The following is a 24,759-nucleotide window of genomic DNA, read 5'->3' on the forward strand; positions in this document are numbered from 1 at the left end:
TTGTATAGTATCTTCTAATTATTGTACCATACAAGACAAATAAGCATAGCCTATTTTTTTTTTTTATTTATTCCGGCCTTGAAACTCAATCATCCTCAACTATTTAGGACGAAGAAAAATAAGTAATTATACCCAACAACAAAAGCATTCTCAAGGAAGAAGTCAGGCTTAACAATGAAGTGGATATAGGGCAACGGAAGTATATAGGAACTTCGATGTTCCGATATTAAAACATCTAACTATTTTGAAAATTTCGTTATTGAATAAATATAATAAAAATAATTTCATAAGACTCATGAGGCTATTAAATTTTATTTACCAGGACTAAAAGTTCCTGGCGACGTGACGTAAATGTAATTCGTTTTTTTTTTTTGTGATAAAATGCGTTTTTCTTACAAAATATCTAAAGATTATTATTTATCTATCTAGAAAATTTGAGTCAAATTTAAAGCCAAAATATTCAATACACTATAAAGATAGTATATATACACACATATTGCTCATTTAATATTATTTAATTTAAGATATCGTTTAAAATTTCATAAAATTGTGAGCAACTATTTTTATAATCAGTCCATAGTAACAAAACTATGGATAAGTTGAATTTAATAATGGTCAAAATTATAACAACAAATGTAATTCTCACGTGCGTTAATGTCGCACATACGATTGAGTTAATTAAACATATAACGAGTATTATTCTGGCCTCATTGGCCGGCAATTAGAGCATTATCAATACTAAACTCATGTGTTTATTTATGGGTGATTATCGGTGGCGTCACCACCATGAGCGGAGATAATACTAATTAAAACAATAATGCGGTCAAAATTATCGAACACTGCTCGAACAACGAAATTGTTTTGTAACGTACCTAATGTTTTAAAATTAATTATTTCGTTATTATTATTTACTACTATAACATTGGCTTGGTGATAAGTGGTTTCCAGCGATCATAGTCATTAGTACTACAAGGAACACATTAACCCTCACATCTCCAGTGCGTCATCAACTTTGAGACCTAATATTTTATGACCATTGTCCCCCATAGTACCCACGAATATTTTTTACCCAGTTTTCCTGAACTATGTGTATTAAGCTATACTGTAAGTTCAAACTCGACACTAACCGCAGAGCACAATCCTAAAATGTCAAAAAGTGATACGGAAAATTGTTTTTAATAATTATACAATTTAAAGGTTACACGCATCAAAATAGCGTATCATAGTAAGTCTGTATTCAACATTTCAGGAGTTAGATAAAAAGTTAATTCTTACAGAATAGCACATCCAGTGTTGCCCACATTATAGTTAGCCCAAGTTGTAACTCAAAAATATGCAGCAAATACTACATGACACATGTCAGTCCTAAGACTATAAACCAACAAAGTGGTAGCGTGAAAGGTGCGCCAATAACAGAGAAAATGAAAGCGAACCAATTAAGTTGGTATGGAGATGTGAAGCGAAGACAGGAGACACATGTAACCAAAAGAGTGATGAGCATGAGCATGGAGAGATAGAGCGGAAGAGGACGGCTTGATAAGACATGGATGGAGTGTGTTAGGGGGAAGGATGTGAACGATCAGATGATGAAAAATGGAAGAGGTAGGCAAAGACAACCTCTGCCGATCCCAAATAGGACGAGGAAAATGTAAAGAGAACGAACATAAAAATCTACCACTTGATATAAAATAAAATTATGCGAAATTAAATTAACCTCCAATAAACTGAAATAAATGATACGAATAAAATTTTCCTTGTAACGTTTATTTTAACCGACATTATGAATATTAACTAAAATTACGTTGAACTATTTTTAAACTAAAATTGTATTATATTGGATATTTAATGCCCATTATGTTACGTTCTCAAAATTTCATCGGACATCATTATTATTATGGTATGCTTGTGATAGATAGTTCGGGTAAATACCACGAAATAACAAAATCTTCCAATGGACATTGTTTCGTATTGCAATGTTCCAATATAATTGATTAAAGCTAAGCCTTATACATATTTAGCTAATAAATTCTATCCTGGAATAGGATCCCTTTTTTTATTAGCCGGAAAAAAGCATTTACACTTTCGGTATATGGGACTCACCGGCGCCTAATTTCGAAATACCAACTAAACAACCACCTTATCGCTACGGGATTGCTTGGGCACACATCTGCGATGCACCTACGATAGCCTACCTATGCGGGCCACTAATTTAGGGGGAATTTGGAGTACAAAGAAGTCCCATAGCCCCTGCGACGCTAACGCCTAGAGAAGAAGGCGTGCAAGTCGTCGACGCCACATTGCGCTAAATTATACCTACCCTTATTATTCTCATTTCATTCTTAATGTCTGAAATTAAAATAATATTAACAATAATAATATCAGTTCATTGAACCTTGTACATTTATTATATATTGTTTGCACAAATATTATTATATGGAAAAGTTTTAATAATTGTACGACCATTATATTATGGTGTGGCGCAGAAACTCTATTTACAATACAGATTACGAAGTTCACGTTTTATAATTATTAATATAATTACATAAACTCCATAAACAATGGAATGATGATGATATATAAATACAAGATGTTATATAACAATTTATTTGTACCATAAATAGTGAACACATTGCTTACAATTTAATTTTTTTACTATGAGTGGTAGGGCTTTGAGCAAGCTCGCCTGGGTAGGTACACCCACTCATCAGATATTCTACCGCCAAATAGCAGTACTCAGTATTAGGCATTGGCGATGTAAGGAATGGTTATTATTCATACAGCGCCATTGTCTAAAGGCGATGGTGACCACTTACCTTCAGGTGGTCCATTTGATCGTCCGCCCACCTATATAATAAAAAAGGAGTGACGGGTGGGATATTATTCAATTTAAAAATATTTAAAAACACTGAAATAAAACTACCTAGGAATAAATGCATAATAAATTAAATTTCGCCGAACACACAGTTTTCGCCGAACAAAAACGTAGAAAGTTGCAACTTCAATACATTTTAAAGAGCACAGCTCAGGATTTCCCAGGATTTCAATTTCAATGAACTTAAATCCAGACAAACAACTCTAATTTTAAACATATCTTTTATTTCACAGTCATTAATAAATAATAATATTTAAACATTTAACTGTATAGACCTGACACATTACGTGGTGATAAATCTTTGTTGAACCAACTCATGATGTATTCTACTGGCAAACCACAATACTTAATATTATTGTGTTCCGGTTTGAAGAGTGAGTGAGCCACTGTAACTACAGGCACAAAGGACAAAACGCCTAAGTTCCCAAGGTCGTGGCGCAAAGTCTATGTAAGGATTAGCAAAAGTAGTATTACTTATTTTATTTACAGCACCTGTATCTGTCATCATATTTTACCCGTCCGTCTACCTTAAAAAAATATATATCTTACGGCTGCAATAAAACAAGAACATAAACAAACGCTTACAATAAAAGCGACCTAATTTTTTTTTTATTTCATGTCAAGAATTTCGTCAACATAATCAAAAAGAATAGCGAGGCAAGTCAACGCGACCCAGAGACTCACGGCTGCGTCCATTGCCAGCGACTCCTGCGCATCTTAATAACAGCATTAGTATGGCGAGCACGGTTCGGGACGATCGGGGTTATGTTATGACATTCACTGTTATGATACAAGGTTATTAACATTACGAAAAGTGGATGCTTAGATGATTGATATCTCGATTTATAATAATTGTTACCCAAAATCGACAAAAATGCCAGACAAACATAATAGCGAAGCAACAAATTCCCGCTCATGTTACCGGGAACCATGTGTCAATCACCAATTCATTAAAAGGTCAATAATTAATGTGATAGCACTTATGACGTATCACAAACAAAGACGCGTTATTTCGCACTATCGGGTATTTTCATTCGCTTTTGGTTTTGTATACGCTTTCGTTGCTCCAGTAGTACGTTCCGTGTAGTCCATTTGCCTTGTATAAACTAATATTAAAATTTGTTCGTTGTATAAACTAATATTAAAATATGTAGAGGGTAATCTCGGGAACTAATAAATCTACAAAGAGATTACACATGGTACTCGTAAAGCTACATGTCGTCGCTAGTGTCTCGAGTTTTTTCCTAAATTTTTAGACAAACATCACAATACCACGATGTTTTTGTTAAAGCAACGCAAGGCAATTGTGTATAACCTTCGTATGAATACATTTTTTTTAAAGCGTATGTAGTACTGTAATCAAAGGAGAAATTTTTCGAAAACCTCAATATAACGTCACAATATAACGTAAATTTGTTTTTAAAGCTACACGTCTGCGCAGCCATGTATTTTAATAGTAGAGCTTTGCCCACTTTTCAGATATTCTACCGCCAGCAATACTAAGAAATATTGTGTTCCACTTTAAAGAGTGAGCAAACCAGCGTAAGTACAGGCAAAAGGAACATAATATCTTAGCTCTCTCTCTCTCTCTCTCTCTTAAGGTTGGTGGCGCATTGGTGTGATGAAAGAAATGGTTAATATTACTTAGAGCGCCAGTGGAAGGTTACTTTCAGGTGGTTCATTAACATATCCGCTTCTAACATAAAAAATCAAACAAAATACTTATAGTAATACCAAAAAACATATTTATACAGCCGAAATGTGCTTAAAATAAGGTAATTTATTTTTTATACTAGTTCTAGCTTGCGTTTTAGGGGGTGGTCGCCAGGTTTAAAGCATAAAAAGTAGCCTTTGTCCTTCATTGGGTTTCAAGCTTCATACCAAATTTTATCAACCTCGATTCAGTTATTTGGCTGTGAAAGCGTAATAATCAGGCAGACAGACAAACAGAGTTACTTTCGCATTTAGAATATTGGAACAGATATGTCCATGTTATACAAAATATTTAGTATTTTGCTTACAAATTATGATATTACAATTAGATTCCGGCAAACATGAAATTTTCCTGTTAAGACTTTTTACTTTTTAATATAATTTTTAGGTCTCATTTCAACGTAATATGGGAAACGCGAACCTTTTTCGACGCGATAGAAGTATTCTAAAAAAGGAGGGATTCTTACCAACTAAAGCGATAGCCATTATGAATACGGATCGGAGAGCCTGACGCAACATTTCTTTAGTTATTTTTATTATCCAATTGTCCTTAAGTTATTATTGTTCCTAAATTATTGAGAACGTATTGACTATAGCCCCGTGATCTTGACCTGTATCATTGCCGACACATGGACTACTGGAAGAATTCGAAGAACAATGTCAACCCGAACCTTTGAATGTTTTAGCTGTTTCACAAGGATTGCTTAACTCAAACCTAACTTAAATTATTCAAAGCACAAACACATTTTCGTAAACAATAGTATTATGTGATTATATGTTATATGTCGACCAGACCTCATTCTGTGACCTTCATACGCATGTTTACGAATGTTCATAATGAGGACTTGATAAGTGACCTTTATAGCTCATGGTAATTGCTAATTCATAAAATAATAAAATCTGCAATACAGTCTGTTTTTAGAAATAACTAAAATCCCTTCTTTTCTAATGTATAATATTGTATACTGGATGAAAAGATTAAGTAAATAAAACTAAACAAATACGATTTTTCATTAAAATTTTAAATTATTTATTTAACTTTTTTATCGTTGTGATTATCAAATATAATTAATATCTAGTTAAGATGGTGAAAACTAAAAAGAATTATTTTTTACACAGTTTTCTGAACGCACCCGTAAACGTCAAACATGGCCGCCGGTTCATGTCATCAAATTTCATAGATTTAAAAGCGAAATATCTCGATTAAAAACAAATTTTGCAGGTATATTTTGTCAACTAAATTTTTTTTTGTTTTAACGATCTATAATTACGGATAGGTTTCGAACGGGTCTATCGTAGACCTGCACGATTTTTTTAATACAGATTTTATAACATTTAAGTACATTAAATTGTCGATAGCAACAATTATACAAATAGTTTCTACAATTTCAATATTTAAAAAAAAAAAATTTAATTTACAATTTGATTCTTCGAATGATTTTTTTATCGTCGCAATAGCTACATTTTATGTCTACGTGAAGCTAAAACCAGTTCGGAATGTGAATTCTGTCGAGACTTCCGGCAATAAACTCAGTATTTCAGAATATGAGTAATATTCTGCGAAAAAATTCGACGTATACAAACTTCACTATTTTGTCTATAATATACATACATAATAGTAGAAGTAATAATTTGCATTTTTTTTTTTTCAATTTTAAAGGGCATACGAAACCTCCTTAAACAATAAACTTCACTAAACCCCACAATCGAAAAATATGATTTTTGGTTGTCTTGGCGTAGCTATCATAAGGCAAATATACTAAGACCCTGATGACACCGAGAGAACAACATATTTATAAATCAAAACTTATATATTAACTAAATTATTTTTCTAGACTAGCTATACCATAAAATGATTACCTACTAGATATACCTATATTACTAATATTTGTTAAATACATTGTTCTAAATTTATATATTTTTTGAGTTGGAACTTTTAGCAAAAAGTCACAGTTATGAACTATAAATATACTATCTGTATTATGTATGGATTTCCTAACCGAAAAAGCCTATAAACCAATGTACATAAAGCTTAAACCGGAAGATGCGCATCTGTCGTCGGATTAGCTTGTGTTTACTTAAACTTTCTTTATCTTCCTTTTTCCAGTGTCCGTGATCAAGAGGGCTGGCTCCGTTGGTGAATAATTGCCGTGACCGAAATCGGTTGGGAGGACATCGTGATAATCTGAGTTCAACATGCGATCAATACCGATGGCTTTCATTTAAGATTGCTTTTAAATATATATACATATAGTATTACTGTTACTAATACAATGGTATAGTAGTACACGTACAGTAAAGTATGCAACGATTTTTTTTAAATAGGTGATTCGTAAGATTGTGAGTACACTATAATTGTAAATGAAAACTCCAGTGATGGTCGAAATCTTATCCTTATTATCCTTACTCCGGCCTGACTCTCAATCGCCAAGCGGCTGCAGTGTCAAAATAAAAATTACGATCTGAAAATAATTTGAACTGTCTAACTAACACTCAGATATTCGATGGCATAACTTAATATATATTAATAAATGCGACGAAATTTTGTTTTGTTTTACATTATTAAAAAACCTCTAAATCATAAAACACATAACAAGAAACAAAATGGCATTTCGTAGAAGATTTTTAAATATTAACAAACTCTGTCAAAGATTTTTCTTGTATGTAATACATTATCTGAGCACAATTTTTTTGCGCCATAGCTACGTATAATGATTGAAAAAAATATCTAATATAACTAACTCCATCTGGTATCGAGTTACGGCAACATGCAAATTAAAATGGCGGTCACGCTTTACACGGCGGGAAACACGGCTAACGGCCCTGACGTCAGCCAAGTCAGAATAAAACATGAATAAAAGTATCTTTGCAACACTATGAAATATTGCGTAACCATAAATAAGGATAGACTAACCAAGATGATCGCTTTTCCGCCTACGTGTTCATTCAAGACTACGTGGAGACAGCATGACTAAACAAAAACGAAAATTTTGCATCCTAATCACAGATAAATTAAAACGCCTCATTAATTAATATACAGTGACTTGCAAAATTTCGTTTAGTATTTACTCTGATACTCTGTAATGAAATTTTAAGATCATTCCACGACTTAGATTAAATTAATAAATAAATATATATGTATATATACAAACAATTTTTCATTTATATTATAAATATAAGAAAATGCATGCATGCATGCAGGCAACAGGAGATTTGTTTATAGACGGGTTCTTTCGGTAGTGAAAAATAAATTATGATTCTTCCCAAACGTTGAATGAATGTCGGTCGTACATACACAACTGTTGTTTTTACCAACGTTACGTTACCAAAATGAGTGACAGCGTTTTTGCGAGAATAAAAAAGGTTTAAAATTCAATTTTATGGCAATAAAATGTGTGTATTTTGCTGAAATATATTTTTTGTGGCATTTTGTTACGAAAATCAACATTCAAAGTACTTTTTCAAATATTGTAACCGGTATTCTTTGATTTTTTTTTTTTTTATTGGGAAACAAACAGTATTACAACCAATCAATTGAAAATAATCCCATCAAAAACATAAATGTAAAAATGAGAGCCAAGTTAAATATTATTATATGATATATACCTTGGTTGTTGTCTTCAACGACAAAAGAAGTGAGATCTAAATTTGTGCCAAGTTAAATAGTCCTTTCTGAAATTTATTTATAACTACATAAAATATCATTTCTTCTTATAGCTATATATATAATATATTGTTGCCTAAGGTCTGACTTGGCTAGTTCTTATATGTTTATAATCACAAATTGTAGTTTGTGTTTAGAATAACAAATTATAACTCAAAACATCTAAGAAGAATGGAGGACAGCTCAGTATTGCTTAGTTAGTATTAACGTACATTAAGAGCTGCAATGGTCCAGTCACTAGAAAACATGAATCTTAACCAGATATTGCGAGTTCATATACAGACAAGTACCATTTAATATTTGCGTGCTTAATTTGTGTTTATAATTCATTTGTAACAGGCTTAGAACTTACGAAGGCTATAATATAATTTGTATATGAGAACTAGCCAAGTCAGACCTTAGGCAACAATATTTATTATCCCAAGTTATAAGAAGAAATGATATTTTATGTAGTTATAAATAAATTTCAGAAAGGACTATTTAACTTGGCACAAATTTAGATCTCACTTCTTTTGTCGTTGAAGACAACAACCAAGGTATATATCATATAATAATATTTAACTTGGCTCTCATTTTTACATTTATGTTTTTGATGGGATATCACTACTTTTTGTATATAAATGATTAGTAGGTACTTATTAATAACAAAATTAATACCAAATGGTTTTTGTTAAGCTATTCTATTTTATTATGTTTACGGGGTATAATTGTCTTTTTTTTTATACGTTCTTATTTTTCTTGTAGGTACCTCTTAAATGTTCGAGTGAATTGCCCATTCAGTGTCCGGATATTTTTTACGCGTTTTCTGTTTATACTTAATTTGCCCAAGTAGGGGTGGTATAATGTGCGCAGACGGTTGTACTCTACAATAGAGCTCTCTTGTGTCTTGATTTGACTTGGACCTAAATTGATAAGATGTACTCCATCTAAGTTTTTAACTCTAGAGAGGCCAACGTAAGCCTGCTCTTTACTTAATATAGAGGAGCCTATGTCGAAAAGAGCACCGTCAAGGTGAAGGCCTTGTGATTTGTGTATAGTAGTAGAATATGCTAAGCAAACAGAGAATTGTTTCCTTTGAACATATATGTACATTACTTAATATCTGTAACTTGGTTTGGCTTCTAGTTCGCAAATTAAATTATGTTTAAATTGAATTGTTATTTTACGTGCGCTATTGCTATTGTCGACGTCCTCAATGTACTTTCTCTATTTTTCCATTGGACCCATTCACCAGTCCTTTGCTGACATCAGCATGCTCGCTCGATACTGTTCTTCCAAGCAATAAGGATCCCCGTTTGTAGCGCTAGAGTACAAACTTAAATCATTCCTGTTACGATATACATACTCTACTACAGTCTCACGAAACCTATTTTATTGTTGTATACTAGTATACTCAAACAAAAAATATGCAGTCGAATAGACGAGGCAACTTCCATCGGAAGGCATTGAAATAATTCTTATGAGCGCGGTTGCCACTCGCTCAAACACGTCCGCGTTAAGGTTTAATCACAACGCTTCTATCCCGCTGCTTCGGCGTCACGTCGCGCGCCGTGTACCGAAATGCGTATTATTATTTTTTTTTAAAGTATATATATAGATTTTGCACCATTGATGTGCGCTAAATGCTAGTTAATAACGTAATAAATACCAAAGTCAGCTATACTAATAAGTTATAAAACGGAAATATTTGGATTTAAAAAACTTAAGGGTGGTATTCAACTTGTTATATATTCACGTGAAGACCTTAAAATCCACATTAAGACCGGCTGTCATAAGTTTTGATTGCTGGTTCTTACATAATTTTTTTATTACAGTTATTACAGGAACTAAGTATATACGTGTTCCTATAGACCCAATAAAATGAAAAATTATAATAAAATGATAAAAAATTACAAGTTTCAGATTTTTTCCTTTATATTGGCCTAATTATCTACCTGCATGCCAAATTTGAACTTTCTAGGTCACCTGGAAGTAGGATATAGTTTTGATCTATAGGTCAGTCAGTGATAAAAATGACGATTTTTAGACGTTAATATCTAAATAACCATTTGAGATGCGTTTATGAAATTTAGAACACATATGTATCTCGCGAGTCTCAATATATGAGCCAAATTTGACACATTTATGTCAAATAGTTTTTGAGTTACGAGGAGGTCAAAAGTGGCTCCAAATGGTTCGTGTAATATTACACACGGTGCTGCACGCCAGTTCTGTTACTAGAACTTGGCTGACACGCTACCGCGTGTCTAGATTCATACAAAAATAAATACATAGACCAATTAAGTTTCCACCGATTACAAGTTCATTTGGAGCTAAGAAGAATAAAACGTATAAACACACGTTGGCCAAAATATAAAATAACAGATTAAAATTAAAATTAAAATATAAAAATTGATGACATTGAGCAAAATAATAATATGATCAATGAAAATTAAGACAATTAATTAAAAAAAAAATCATGAGTTAAACATAAATTATTAAAAAAAAAAAAATTAAAAAAAAAAACAAAAAATATTACAAATTACAGGCATTACTAATTTCTTTTTTTAATTTTTTTTTTGTACACATTGTAAAATCTATATTGGAAAAACATTTATTATATTTATCACAGGCACGGAAAATAAAAGTATTTTGAGCATATTTGGTTTTTGTGATAGGTAAATGAAAAAGGGACTGATGACGCGTATTAATTTTAGGACATCTAAAGCATATATTTTGTAACAGATAGATAACAATTCAATAGTTACAATTTTAACTGAAAGTCAGTTCGTATCACTATAGAGTTTTCATAATGTGTATTTATAATTTGTCGTGTGATCAGTTGTGCCGTTTATTATCGTAAAAATGAATTAAGTTAAGAATAAGGCTTCGCTTAGCAATTGGATATTACCAGACTATTACTATGTAACAGAACCAATGCCATCACATGAAATGGCGTACTAAAGTCGATCACACAAACTTATCAGTTAATATAATAATTGTATTAGTCATAAGATAAATTTATAAAATTTTAGAATGGTACTTTTTTTAGTATTTTAATTAATTAAAGTGAATACCACTAATACATATTTATTTATATATTATGTATTAGTGGTATATAGTATTAACACACATACATATATGTATGTATTAACTCTAACAAACTACTCATCCCAAAGCACACAGGCAAAGTTATATTTCTCAATAAATTTAACTGACTTTGAAAAAGGAATTGGTTTACGCATATGTTCTTGATATGTAAGATCTATTTGCGTGTCTAAAGAGTGGGAAAGGGTGCAAAAGGCCACTTAGTGGCGCATATTCGCCATCGCCTTTGGCGCCGTATGAAATATTAACCATTCCTTACAACACTAATGCACCGCCAACCTTGGTGGGACATTGGCGGTGTAAGAAGTACAAGTACACCGCCAATGTCTATAGCGTTGGTGACTACTTACCATCAGGTGACGCATTGGCTATTTCGGCATAAACGGAAAAATAACATTATAATATAATTTAAGTAATATAATTGGTAACTAACTAGGAACATAACATAAGTCCTCAATTATATACAAATATTAATTAAAAATAGCTACTGTATAAACCATGACCGCGTGGTATGATTTCAAGAATGCTAGCAGCATTACCCTGTGGAATTGCAATTCCGATCCTCTGGGCAAAAAACGAACCATCCCTCCTGTCGCCTGTAGAGGCTTTTTGCACTACTACGCCAACGGCCAATAATTTCGACTGCAAACATGACAGTTAACCGCAATCCTAACTTGAAAAAGGCATACATCTTAATCCAGGGTGCCGAGAATGCAAACCCTAATGCTGAGCCTTGGGCACCTCGCCGTTTATAGTCAAGTATTGGACCAATAGTAAAGTGCCACAGAATCTTCACAAAAAACATTTTTGGAGTGGAGGGGAGATAGCTTTACATATAGACATAGTTAAGTATTGTGCTGAAGATGAGGCTAAAGGACACTTTTGGAACAATAGCTATTAGAGAGAATATAAAATTTTGACTTGTTTGGTCGACGTGGCCTAAGTATGTTATAAATTTCCGAGGTGTGTCACACCATTAACAACAATCTACGTGGTGCTAGCTAGCACGTAGCTTCGAATTGTCGTATTGGATGACTAATTCATTATTCCAGTAATACGACCCTGATCGAATTTCGACCATAGACAGATATAAAAACAATCGAACTATACAGGAGCTGATAGATGATACTTCAAAATTCACATTACGCCCATGCATAACGTAGTCAAAAAAAAATACTAATTAAACAACATATGTGTATAACCAATTTGGCAATTTTTTTGGATATAATAGTTGAGATGGCTAGCATACGTGAATTTTCATATTCTTAATTGTTGTGTTTACATTACATCTCGTGCTCAGCGATGAAGGAAAACATAATGAGGTAAACGCTTCGTGTGAAACCGGATGAAATTCTCCCACATATGTATCCACAAACTCACGTCGAAGTTACGAAATAAGCTCCAAACTTACTCCTGAAAAACTTACTGGCTGTTACATTGCTTTTTATAATAAAATATGATATATTTATTTAATTCATAAAAAAAGTTTTTCATACAAAGTGGTGTAAATAATGATGGATCATACCAAGCATACCTTAAGTAGATTCAATTGAATGAAGTATTGATTGACTTAAAATAAATAATATGAATGATATTTAATATTTGTCTTATTTTCCGCTAATCAGTGCTCATGCAAAATGCAATCAATTCATTCCCTATTAATTAACAATTACGTGATAATACGTGTCATAAGAGGAAAAGATAAATGAACGGGGACAATGTCATAAGATTTTCAAATAAATACTTGTTGAATTAATATTTATAAACTAGTGTAACTATAGACACATGTTATATACCTTTTTCGTTCCGAATTTTGGAGGTGCATTGGCGTTTTGAGGAATGGTAAATATCTCTTACGGCACCAATATGGTGACCACTTAACGTCAGGCGTTCCAATAGTCACACTATCTAAACATTACCATAATTATATGTCATGTTACGTTGAATGAAATGAATGAGGGATTAAAACCTAGCAATTGAATTTTAAAGCAGCTATCCGAACCAACTGATCTGTATACTTTATTCGCTTTCAAAGAAAAAAATATATTTTGATATTAAGGCACTAAAATGTGTGTAATATACCTTAATTACTATCTTCTCGAACCTGCCATCCCTTACACAGATCTACATCATCCATTTTCTTGTTGTTTTTGCAGGGCAAACTATAATTATAGTTTATATGTTTCGTGATTTAAAAAGATATTTACCGCTGGTATGTCACATAAATTTACAGTGCTACTGCCATCTAGTGTCTAGTAGAATATGCAGAATATATAACGTTTTACAGTACATACAATAGATGGCAGAAGTGGTTTAAGTTTTTTATATTTAATTCTGAGCTAGATATTTAGATGGCGCTAGTAGTAGGGAATATCCAAACAATTTAATTTCAAATTTAGAATAAATTATTACAAATATTTTTTCACACATAAATATTATCAAACTTTTGACGATATGAAGACTTTAATAACATTTACATCATGCAACCCTTTTTTTAAACAAAAACAAAACAGCAATATCTAAATAAGTAGGTTTATTAGATCGAATTCAATTTCGTACAAATCGATAGGGATTATATATAGGTATTAAATAAAATCGATTTGGTCGATCTAGCATTTAATTAGGCACACTTTTAGATCCGCTAACTATTATGATCAGCGTCCATGGTTCCTAAGACTAAGGTAACCACGTTTTACTTAAAACACTATTTTGGAAAAGCTAGCTTCGATGTTAATTTCAGATGTTTCTAATTTCAATATATCGAATAATAAATTTTTCATAGATCAGATTATATTTGCTGCCCCATTTAGTCCTAAGATGTAAGACTATATGTTCCAAACCTTCTCCTCAAAGGGAAAGGAGGCCTTAAGCCCAGCCGTGGGAAATTTACAGGCTGCTAATGTATGTACTGTATGTAAAACTGAGCTAATTATTAACAACAAAATAAATACAAATTATTTATAATAAAGACTTGCATATCATATCCCCCCCCCCTGTCCATCGCTCAATATTGACTCGCGTTCAATAATTTTATTCCGTAAGATCTCGATAATATTAATTTATCAAACAAAAGCAATAAAAAACATACTATTGCAGCAGAGCAGTATTAGCAAGTGCCGATAACAAAACGACATATCCCGTTTCTATTTTAACTCTTCATCAATATTCCAATAACGACTAAGATGCCGTTAACGGGACAGTATCAAGCAGAAAGCGCTTTAGTGTGGAACCTACTTTGCAGGTGTAGTTTTTGTGCAGCGCGGAAGGTGCGGGAGGCGCAAGGTCGGTTCGTTTCCGCGTTACCTGCAAATTAACCGTGAACTATCGCGAAACGGCGTGACGATGATGAAGGACCACGTTTGGGTGCAATTGTTCAAAAATTGGTACAAATCTATACATATTATATAACTTTACCGGAACCGTGACGGGTTACGTAGACGTTATTCGAAAAAAATATATGGAGTGTTAATGAACGGCTGATATCTAATTAAATTATTTTTATCAACATAAACAAAGACTTCTACGTGTTCCATGTTTATGGGGTTACACAAAAATATCTAGCTATCGTATATAGCATTTTTTTTAAATATCCAATGAGTAATTGTCTAGCCGTTGGCAACTACCTAAGTATCTTTTAAATATTTTTGTGATATAAAAAAATTACAAAATATTAGTGACGAAATTATAGTTGCTATCTACAAAATCAAATCAAAAGCAAAATATACTTTATTCAAGTAGGCTTTTACAAGCACTTTTGAATCGTCATTTAACAAACTATTTAAAGTAAAGCTACCACCGGTTTGGAATGTAGATTCTACCGAGGAGAACCGGCATGAAGCTCAGTAGTTACTCTTTTTCAACGTCTAAAAATACAGTCATGTTAGTTGTATGTATAGTATGTATGTTATGTCTCCTGCCTGAAAGTCAACAAGCATTAACTCCACGCTTTTTTTTCATAAATATAATCTTGTATAGAATATTATCTTTACCAATGTATTTTTTACAATTGACTTGAATCTATGAAACTACAAATAAAACTATCTAATATTTCGTCTGATCTTAAGGTGGTTTCAAATGACCTTTAACTTCACGGGCCGCGTTGCACCAACAATGCACCTTGGCAAGCGCGCGGCTCGTCGTTGAACGGACTCATCTGTAACGTTCGACAGCTTCACCAATGTAGCTTCAAATACCCGTTTAATTACAAGCATAAAAAATCAATGATCATAATATGAAGTGATGTTCAAATCTAACAACTCAATTTTAAACGAGTCCCACCTTATTATGACGATGACGTAATATGTATGCATTTTCAGGATCTTTACAGGATAAGGATTACACAGGGGGTCATGAAACGATACTTGGTAGTAGGGCTTTGTGGATACGGACTACCCACTCATCAGATATTCCACTGGCGAACAGCAATACGTAGCATTGTTAGCACAAAGGATGTATCATCTTAGATTGCTGACGTGTTTGTGACCTCAACATCAGGTGTATAAGTTCGCCCGCATAGCTACACTATATAATATTAAGAACAATACAATTACAAGTACCCACTTGACACAATACCCCAAACACATTGGGTATCATTATAAAAAAACAGCAACTCATCAGTTCCATAATATTTACAGTCATTATTATTTTTCATAATGGCGCATTATTCACCGCTTTTAGTATAAATAATTATACTCCTGTCCTCCGTTTAAGATAATAGTTGCTATAAATGCGTATCGTCATCTACTTTAAGTTTTCTAAATATATACAAATAACAGTCGAGACGTTTTATTTCTAATTCCTGACTGATAAAAACTATCCACTAAACATAAAAGTATTATACTAGAGATGCAGGGCGTTACATTTCTCCGTAACATTATTAGTCATATATTTATGTCTACATATTTGTATGTAAGTTTAATTGAAAACTGGTTTTCAATTACATATCCAGATAAGGAACGGATTTTTTTATGCTAAGATTTTTTATTGTATTTTTGTGATGTGTGCAATTTTAATATGCTATTATAGTTGATAATTGATATTTAATAAAGAATGCGTCGAGACTTCACCATCGGAAATGTAAAAAAAGCATCGATTACAAGAGAATGGAGACTTTATTGAGAAACAATATTATATATGATCGCCTGAACAAGTGCTAATTTGTGCTTCAAACGTTGCGTAACATACAGTTTATTCCTATTCCTATTCAAAATGTTTATTTTATCCTAAATCCTCTTAACTGTTATAACAATATAAATCATCAAGTACCTTAACTATATACTTGGAAAGAAAAAACAATAATAAATAAGACTTTATTAATAATAGTATACAGATGATAAAAATGCGTATAGTTCGTCTTCGTCAATTTTCATGCAAGATAAAAAACATACCTATGTAAATTGGTTAAAACTACAACTGCTGAGATTCTTGTTGGATCTTATTCATAGAAGCTTTATTGCAATTCGACTGATAGATTTACATTTAAAATAATACTGTAACATGATGATTAAAAGTCCGTTTATGAGCCTACTTGAATGAAGTATATTTTGATTTTACTTCAGGAATGAAATCATAGAAGATTAAGTTCATTTAAGCGGGAGTCGCTTGTATTCTTATGGTCGGAATACAATACTTACTTATACGTATTTCTAAACGTATTCCTCGTCGACTGAACCCTAAAAATGAACGTTTCTAGCATATCCTCGTTCAGTGTCAATTACGATCATTGTCGCCCATCACAATAATCGTTTGGCGCTGAGGGCGCCACCGACGGTCAAGTGCGGACGTCAATGAGACGGATACACTTTCATGTAGATACCTACTGGCACTATTGCCGTTTATTTTACTATGGTTTATGTAACAAGGGTTATGTATACATCTAAGAACATGCACACCAAAACCACAGTCTAAGAAACCTGACGGCGACCAAAAACAAAATCTTATTACTAAACGGGGATATTCTAGAAACCTTAATTTTTTTGCTCCATCGACGAAGATATTTTTGTACGTGTAGATAATTAATAACCTATTCAAACCATCATATATAAGAACTTTTTTGATCGTCATGTTACAATTTTTTCTTAAAGGGTCTTCCGGATCACAGATTTGGAATAAAAATTTGGCGAAAATAACCGGCAAATATCTCAGCAGTTACTCTTTCCCAAATTTTCGTAGGTAACACAAAATGTTTGAAAGACAATTTCGATCGACCCTAATGAAGGATTAGACACCTTCTGCCAATATTACCAATTATATTTATAGTCTAATCAATACATGCTATAATGAATTAGAAAGGAATATCTTCTGACTTTCATACCGGTTCTTCTTATTGCAACAACATTTTGAACGGGTTGTATTATAACAGAGAACTAACAAGATGAATTTATAAAACAATCCGAAAGTGTTTCTAAAAGACAATTCGAATAAAGCACAATTTGAATATATTGTTTCCGTACATACATCACGCGACAGTTTTACGAGAACACTCCCCGACTGTGCAATTCATTGTAAGGACACGCCTGTGAGATCCGTTTATTGGTACATCTGTACATCTCGTTATGAGCCATTTGATTATCGAGATAATACAAGTAACGCTTCGAAATATTATGATTGAAGTCGTCAAACGCTTTTTTTTTCTTTAGTTTTAATATATTCTATTAATTTATCCTAAATCTTACCCATTGCAATTGTTAATAGTAAACTCAACTAGTTATTTTAGTGAGGAATACCCAGCCAGAAAATTTCCTGCTTGGTAAAGGCCGCTTCCCCTCGTGAGTAGGAAGACTTGATTCAACGCGGGAAGGATGCATAGGTATGTGGAAAAGTGTTCACGATATTTTCCTTCACCGAGCAGCAAGAGACCGACCAATAGATAAATGAAAAATAAAAATCAAGTACATGGAAATTCCTTGGTGGCATTTAACCTTAACTATACTAATATATACTAATACTAATTGAAACTGCGGCTTTACCCGCGTAAAATTTATAAAACACATAATTCGGATGGAATTATGTGTTTTATAAATTCCTTAGGGGGTAACCCCCCTTGCGGAAGTGTACCGGTTCCGGGTCGAGGCGAGGAACCGCGGCGACCGTCCAGGGTCGGCGGAGGTCGGGCGGATCAGGGCTCTAGCCCAGCGAGCCCTGATCGCCCGATGGCAGGAGGATCTGGGGTCACCCACGGCGGGCCTGGCGACAGTGGAGGCGATCCGGCCCCATTTGAGTCGCTGGGTCGAGAGGAAGAAGGGCACACTCACCTTCAGGATGACGCAGGTACTTACCGGGCACGGATGCTTCGGTAAGTACCTGCACGGGATAGCGCGGCGGGAGGTGTCACCCTCCTGCCACGAGTGTGGTGCGCCAGTCGATACGGCGCACCACACCCTGAGTGAGTGTGCTGCGTGGGGGCCCCAGAGGCACACCCTTGCGGCGACTATGGGCGGAGACCTCTCGCTGCCGAGCATCGTCAACGAAATGCTCGTTAGCGAGACGTGTTGGTCGGAGATGCGCTCCTTCTGCGAAAACGTGATGTCGCAGAAGGAAGCCGCGGAGCGGGAGCGGGAAGAGGATGCCGCTGCAGACTCGCTCCGCCGAAGACGACCGGGGAGGAGGTAGAAGCGCTACGCGCACCTTCTCCCCCCGCCTCAATAGGCGTCGCAGGGACTAGGGGGGGTCTCAGTACCCCGAGAACCCCCTCTAGGTGTTGGAGGCCCGCATAGGCGGGCCGACCGTCAGGGCGTCACGGTAGCATGCGCAAGCGATCCCGTGGCGTCCGCCGAAAGACGGAGAGGGTACCGCTGGTATTTTAGTGGGTAAACCCGGCGTACCTGGGCGCACTCGGCGCCCAGGGCTCCGGGGAGTCCCACACCCCCCCCCCCACCTTCCATCACGTGGGGGAAGCGCGTAACGCGTTTTTCCAGCGAGAATAAAAAAAAAAAGGGGGTAACCCCTTAGGGGTGGAAATTCGTAAAATCCGTTCTCAACGGATGTCTTAACTCTATAAGGAACCTACCTGCCAAAATTCAAGTTTGTAGATGTCATAGTTTCTGAGATTTCGTGATTAACCAGTGAGTGGTATTATGTTAGCTGAAAAGCTAATGTATTATGTTATGTTATGTATTATGTTTAGTAAGCTGAAGTGGCAGTGGGCTGGCCATATTTGTCGTAGAACCGATAACCGTTGGGGAAAACGTGTTCTAGAGTGGAGACCGCGTCTCGGCAAACGTAGTGTAGGACGTCCTCAGGCACGGTGGAGTGACAATTTGCGCAAGACGGCTGGCAGGAGCTGGATGCGAGTTGCCGAAGATAGACCACAGTGGCGTGCATTTGGAGAGGCCTATGTCCAGTAGTGGACGAATGCGGGCTGATGTGTGTGTGTGTGTGTGGTATTATGTTTTTATATATTTAGATTATAAATGCTAAAGTAACTCTTTCTGTCTGTTGCTTTACTTTTTATACCTTAAAGCTGATGATCAATGGCTAAATATATTACATAACTATATATTACTTTATGAAAATTGTTAAACAACTTACTATAAATTCTGAAACATTGTTCAGGGTTAATTGTTACCGGATAAATCTTTCGCCTTGGTCGAAGCATTCAGAAAACCTAACCTGCGATTGTCGATCCATTTGATTTGAATCTTCTCGGTAAATGGTGATAATTATGCTTGATTAAGTTCATGCGTCACACGTAATTATGTACTACGTAACTAACTGACAGAAAGCGTTTGACTCTTAAATTATTATAGACTAAGAACCAGTGTTCCGCAGACTTACGGTATAGTAGCCAACTCTATACTAATGCCAGGTCTACTGCTTCACCTGCCGTTGGGGAAATGGAGGTTCACTATTCCCATCGAGGGTTCCTTTGAGCGCGCCAAGGAGTCGAAAAGCATAATAATAAATAGACATAAAATGGAACTATGCTGAAACAACAGTTACCTGCAAAATTAAGAGCGCGAGAATCAAAATAATGCACCTTTATTAGCAAGACTGAGAAACTATTATGTGGTCTGGCTGCATCTTAGAACCGACCTATGTGTCTGGTTTTGTAAATATATGTATATAATAATAATATTAATTCATCCATTGAAATGTAACAATTTCAGGGCCAAATTGAACATTTTTTTGAGGACGCAATTTTATTTATGGGACATGTACGGAGGGTCAATACAAACTTAACCCCAAGTTAGGTCAAAAGGGGTGAAAAAACGTTTTTCGCGATATCTCGAAAATTGTCAATCTAACAAATTTGTAAAAGCATATTTGTTGTAGCAAATCGCTTTACCTACAATTATGTCTATGTGACTTTTTGTCATCCAAAATTTAAAAAGTTATGAGCAAAAATGTGAGAAAAAAATCCTTTTTTGCGTAATAACTTTTTTCTATTGATTTCACCAAAAAATTATGTCGGAACAATTTTGTAGAGAATCTCTTCACGAAGATTATCCTTTATGAGTTTTTTAAATTTCATTAATTCAAAACGCATGCACGCAATGCTCGTGACCACCCGGTCAAAACTACATGTGTACCGTACATTTATGTTTTTTTTATTGTAAAGTTATTTTACGTTTTTTACTTTTAGATAACAGTAGAAAATTCAATATTATGAAAAAATAGTTGGTTATAATTATAATCAATAAGATCTTTACTACAAAATCATAATGTACAAAAATGTGGGTAATTTGCTTTTATATTTTGTATAAACAATAAATAATGCGACCATTCCGTTTGCACTATAGTACGTGTCGATTAAGAAAGTATTTTTAAGTATTTTGAAGCATGCTAGTAATTCCGTATTATAAAACATTGACTATGGAGGGTACTGTCATTTTGTAAATTGTTGGAGTGTCTCTTCTTCTTCTTTCTTTTCGGGTTCAAACCCAGGCAAGCACCACTGAATTTTCATGTGCTTAATTTGTGTTTATAATTCATCTCGTGCTCGGCGGTGAAGGAAAACATCGTGAGGAAACCTGCATGTGTCTAATTTCAACGAAATTCTGCCACATGTGTATTCCACCAACATGCATAGGAGCAGCGTGGTGGAATATGCTCCAAAACCTTCTCCTCAAAGGGACAGGAGGCTTTAGCCAAGCAGTGGGAAATTTACAGGCTGTTGATGTATGAATGATGATGAACCAGACATTTGTTTCTAACTACCGCCATTTCACTAGTATATCTTTTTTTAAAACTTATAGTTTGTGTTAAATTTTACTATAAGGGATTAACCGCTTAACGAATCCGAGGCGCAGTACAGACACCCACTTTACCAATAACACGAATTAAAATATCGGTAACGAGGGGGAGTCGAACCGACACCATCAGCATTAAAGGCAACTTGAACCAGACGTTTTTATTTATACTAAATAGAACTTGGCTGACACGCTACCGCGTGTCTAGATTAATATGACAATGACCCGTATTAAGCCGATACTTGAGATGAAGAATTAACAAAAATATGCCTGTAATAAAAAAAGTTATTAACTTTTGGCTGTAGCGAACATCATTTCATACATCATCATTTTGTTCATCTACTTCTGAGTTATGTATAGTTTCCCCTTCAGGGGCTGTTGCGAACATACAAATATACAAGGGTTTTCATATTGCGCTGTCAAAGTCTCAATACTAGATAATTGAGGAGTTAGTTTTAAATCGAGTAAATTATGGAGACTTAATATTGTTAAATAAAAGCTAGGTCATAGAATCAAATCAAATCAAGTTTATTCAAGTAAACATCACAACAAAGCGTTTTGAATATAGCGAATAACTAAACGTACAGACAGACAAAAGAGAGATTTAACATTTCATTATTTTCAACATACAAAAACCATCGCAGAGTTGTCTTTTAAAAACGAATAGGACGTTTTCATCGCAACACATAATTCTAATCCAGTAACATAAATACTATTAATATAGTCTATTCCAATTTAAGCAGGAATAAAGATAAATAAACCTTGAATTTATGTATTATATACGATTTTCTAATAGCCGAATACAATATATTGTATACTATTAACAGTTCTTGGTTAATATATGTTTATTTATAAATCAACACTATTCCATTTTTAATTTAACTTCCAAAGTTTCCGACCGCTTCGTTGACATTCAAAGCGCCACTTTTTCACAAAACCATTATGAATTTCATAGATTATTCAAGCTCTCGATCAATATTGCGTCAAAATTGCGGACTATACATTTGTTATAGGTTCCAAAAAATATATAAAGGGAAGAGCGCCTTCGTAATTTTTTTTCAAAATCCCGTCTTATTACGACTCTATACTACAAAATGGATTGGACCTTGTTCCAAAAGTTTCTATGTTTTTAAATAAAGCTGTTAGCATAGTGGTTAGAACACGTGAATTTTCTCCGAAGTTTGCGGACCTAAATCCGACCAGGAAACGATGAATTTTCATGTGATTAATATGTGTTTATAATTCACATCACGCTCACTGGTGAAAGTAAGGATCGTTAAGACCTGCATACATCATATCAAGCAGTGAACATCAACTTTACTCTATAATAATAAGAATGTGTTAATTAATAGTCAATCGATCAGGACATTGACCTTCATTTTATAGATTACTCATACATAAAAAAATATTACTCAGCATAAAAATGAAGCTCGCTTCACACGGAAACGTTTAATGCAATTCCTCGTATGTAGATGGCTAATATCCTGATTTAAGATAAAAGATATTCTGATATTCTGTTATTCTGAACAATGAACGGAAATTGTTTATAAAATTCGTCCCGACTTAGCATGGAAAAAAAATAAGACTAATTACTTTGAAATGAAATTGTCGTTATATTTTTAAACCTAAAAATGGTACTTATATTGGTTAAAGGACTTTGTCCAAGTACTTTTGGGTAGGAACCATCATTTACTGAGCTCCACCACCAAACATCAATACTTAGTATTGTGGTGTTCCAGTTTAAAATTATTAATTAAAAGTAAATTGTTCTTTTTAACCTACTATGTTACGCAAGGGTCTCTTTGACACTAGTAGATACAATACATACTGGAGATTCCTAACCTTAAATATGCTTTGTATGATGCGGTAAATAAAAAACTTGTTAAGTGTGTTGAGGCAGAAGAGAAATAACATATTAGTTAAGGTAAGGTTGGTGGCGCAATGGCGAGGGATGCTTAATATTTCTTACAGTGTACAACCAAATAGTCAATTTAGCTAATTAATATATAAATTTATGAAAAGAACAAACAATTATCGCCGCGAATATTTCTGCTGACATTGTCATTTTTAATATCTACTTTTATTCGTCATTGTTAGCTATGTGAGCGTCCTTTAAGTACCGTTCAACAACTTTATTGCGAAACAACTAATTAAATAAATACAAGCATTACTTATATATTCGAGAATAAGTAGGTAAATACTTAAATAATATCTGTTGAATTGAACTTAAGATATACGAGAAGTGGAAAGCGATTTTTTTATAATTAATATATTTATATAACTTACGTGATAGTCTCAGATAATCTCGCACTGTGCTAAATTTCATCTAGATCAGTTCAGCGATTCCGGTAACAAATATCCATCCCAAATTTCGCATTTATTATATAAGTTAGATTAAAAATGGTAACCTGATAGTCACCAACAACTATTATGGCTTCATTTATGTATAAACAACACATTATCCTATCTTAATTATATTAGAGGCGTAATCATTAAAATTATTCACGCACACATTCATTAATATAATTCATAATTTAAAATACAAAAGTAAAGCAACCTGCTGACTATTTGGGGAATAGTTTAATTTATAGTATTTTAGTTATATTTTAATTTATTGCACCAAACTGATTCAATACCTGTTGACCGACTCAATATGCAGAGGGCCAATTTTCTGAGTTATAACGATTACGACACGTTCCCGATTCCATTCCGATCCAACTTTTTATTTAATTTTTTTATGGCATAGGTTAGCCAACGCGGCCACGTATATAGTAAGACACCACCGTCCATAGAAAAAGGCGCTGTAAGAAATATTAATCATTCTTTACATTGCCTATGCGCCACCAACCTTGGAAACTAAGATGTTGTGTCCCTTGTGCCTGTTGTTACACTGGCTCTCACACCCTTGAAACCGGAACACAACAATACTGAGTACTGTTATTTGGCGGTAGAATATCTGATGAGTTGGTAGTACCTACCCCGAATGGGTTTGCACAAAGCCCTACCAACTTTTCTATTCACAAAAATATTTCTCAAATGTAATGTAAATATGGAATTTTACTAGTGAATTACCGTTACGATACATTCTAAATTCTATTCCAAGGCAATAAGGGCAAGGATTACATTTCGATTCGATTGCTATTAAATTACATTTTGTTAGTAGAATTAGCCCCAGGTTTCCTTATATTTTCAATAATTCATATCGTTGTCATATAATTAATTTTAATAAATAA

Source organism: Vanessa atalanta, chromosome 8, assembly GCF_905147765.1.
Source record: "Vanessa atalanta chromosome 8, ilVanAtal1.2, whole genome shotgun sequence".
Classification (NCBI taxonomy): domain Eukaryota; kingdom Metazoa; phylum Arthropoda; class Insecta; order Lepidoptera; family Nymphalidae; genus Vanessa; species Vanessa atalanta.